Source organism: Leptidea sinapis, chromosome 24 (genome assembly GCF_905404315.1).
Source record: "Leptidea sinapis chromosome 24, ilLepSina1.1, whole genome shotgun sequence".
In the NCBI taxonomy this organism is placed as follows: Eukaryota; Metazoa; Arthropoda; class Insecta; order Lepidoptera; family Pieridae; genus Leptidea; species Leptidea sinapis.
The window spans coordinates 3,388,640-3,391,389 of NC_066288.1; the positions used below are offsets into that span (position 1 = coordinate 3,388,640).

Consider the following 2,750-nt stretch of genomic DNA (forward strand, 5'->3'; position numbering starts at 1 on the left):
GTTTTTTCTTTTTTTTTTTTGCGCCATTTATTGGCCTGCACGGTTTGTGCGTCAGCCATACAAAAAGGTGAGGAAGTGTGTCATTGGATTGAGAATTGGAACGGAATTTCGAAAAGGATCAGGTAAATTTAGTATATAAGTACATAAATGGTTATAATTTTATATCGTTAAGAAAAATAAAACTAGCTAAAATTCTATATACATCAATATTTATATTAGATAAAAGGACAGAAATTGAAGTAGGAAAAGGAATTTTAATGTACAAAAGCGAGGAAATAAAAGCGGAACGGTCATGTCGAGGACAGGCAAAGAATATATGATTAAAATCCCCAACGTCATTGCCACACTCACATATATCACTAGGCAAAAGGTTAAGCCTTGCCAGATGCAAGGGAATGCATGCATGGCCCAGCCTCATACGAATAAGAGTCGAAGTGGTAGCTTTACCAAACGTCAGATTTGAAAACCACGGTTTAGGAGGTATATCCACCTGGATCGTGCTGTAATATCGACCTTTAGTCTGACTTGAAGAAAGCCACATATGTGTCCAAGGGTTGAATAACTGGGATTTAGGAAGGAGGGCCAAATCACAACAAAAGTTTTGGTACGGAACCAGATCTCCGTCATTGACCGCAGCTTTGGCAAGGCTATCAGCCTTGGTATTGCCAAAGATTCCTGAGTGCCCCGGAATCCAAGCAAAGGAAACTGTGTAATTTTTGCTACAACATTGATACAATAAATCACGACATGCAATAATGACTGGATGATTGTTACTGCTAAAAGGAAATCTGTCCAAGGCTTGTAGGGCACTTTTAGCGTCGGTAAAAATTATTGTGTTTTTTAATTTCATGATTAAAATGTATTCCAGAGACTTCAGCAGACCAAAACATTCTCCAGTAAATACTGAAGTCTCTGGAGGCAATTTTATTTTCTGTACAATGCCAAACTGTTGATGAAAAATGCCAACTCCCACACACTTCTCAGGACCGGGTTTGGAAGAATCACTAAAAACTAAATGGCAATGTTTCCATCGGCTGTCACTGTCAATAATATCCATAAATTTGGCATTGGCAGAAGGATCTTGTTTACAAACACCAAAGTCAAACAAAATAGATGGATTTAAAATTAATGCATCATAGTTAACACAAAATATAGGAAGAAATTGTGATCTATGTGTTGGAGCTTGAAGAGCTAAGTATTTTTGGAGACTAACAATAAGGCATGGCGGCGATTTATGAGCCCAGTACGAATAATCCATACATTCTAACAGAGACCGTAACTTATAGTAAAGAGGATGAGTATAAACTTGAAATGCTCTAAACAGGAACCTGTCACAAAGAAATTGACGTCTGAGGTGCAGGGGGGCTTCAGAACATTCCACCTGCAAAGCGTTAATAGGGCTCGACCGCATAGCTCCCGCAATTATTCTCAGAGCCTTAGACTGGATAATGTCTAACTTATGGAGAGCTACTGCATTACAGGGTTCAAGTATAAATGTTCCATAGTCTAAAATGCTTCTTATTAGAGCATTATATAGAAGCTTTAGAGAGAAAGGATTGGCTCCCCACCAAACTCCAGAGAGACAACGCAGTATGTTTATAATCTTCTCACATTTGGCACTTATATAGTAGCAATGAGGGCTTCCTGTAAGTCTTGAGTCTAAAATTACCCCAAGAAATGTTGCTTCACTTTTAGTGGGAATTCTAATGTTATTATAAAATACAGATACTGCTGGAGGAAGTCTCATACGTGAGAATAAGACTATAATACTTTTAGGAACCGAAAGGCTTAAAGTGTTATTGTCAAGCCAGACTTTTAATAACTTAAGGGAAGGTGTCATAGTATCAGACATGTTGTCTACAGAATCACCAGACACATAGAGGAGTAAATCATCTGCATATTGGAGTGTGTTAACTTTACCCTTAAGGGAGGCTTCCAGATCATGAGAATATATATTGTAAAGTAAAGGACTTAAAACTGAGCCCTGAGGTAAACCTTTCCAGGCAATACGGGATTGGTAGGAGTCTCCTGATATTACTTTAAGCATTCTACCAGAGAGAAGATTGATTGTGAAGCTTATAAAAATTTGTGGGATATTCAAATTAGTCATTTTTTGTTTCAGAATTGAAAGGTTGACATTATCATAGGCTGCCGACACATCTAAGAATGCCGCTAACACAGACTTATTGTAAGAAAATGCCAATCTTAAGTCTGTCATAAAAATACTGAGACTATCCATTGTACTCCTGCCTTTCCTAAATCCAAACTGGTTTGGTGATAGTAACCCCTTACTCTCAATAAACCATTCTAGTCTAGTTTTAATTAAATGTTCAGAAATTTTGGACATAACTGGAGCTAATGCAATTGGTCTGTATGATGATGGATCATTAATCGGTTTGTTGGGCTTGTGTATTGGGATAACTTCATGGATTTTCCATGATGGAGGAATATTACCTGATGTTAAGATTGAATTAATTAAATTGAGAAAATAAGAAAGGCAGGAATCATTCAGGTTTTGAAAAAAGGAATATGGAATTCCATCACAACCAGGGGCTGAGTCCCTTAGTTTTGAAAGAACCCCTTTGAGTTCTGAAAGGCTAAAGGAAATGAATGAATTGCTACTATCATGCTGGGGGAGGAGAGAAAGCTGTGAGTTAGAAGACATATTATCTATAGATGGGACAAATGGTGGAGCTAATCTGTCAAGAAACAAATCAACTGTACTGCTATCCATAAGAGGAGACCTTGGA

General features: G+C 37.6%; 1 long non-coding RNA gene across 2 annotated transcripts; it reads left to right on the forward strand.

Annotated features, from left to right (window-relative positions):
- Window positions 1–1,268: 1,268 nt before the first annotated feature.
- Window positions 1,269–2,481, forward strand: LOC126971712 (uncharacterized). Of its 2 annotated transcripts, none has more exons than XR_007730963.1 (2): window positions 1,269–2,017; window positions 2,123–2,481. It is a non-coding gene; the product is annotated as an uncharacterized LOC126971712 (long non-coding RNA). The 2 variants fall into 2 exon arrangements; XR_007730962.1 differs by having other exon boundaries at window positions 1,269–1,989.
- The last annotated feature ends 269 nt before the right edge of the window (window positions 2,482–2,750 follow it).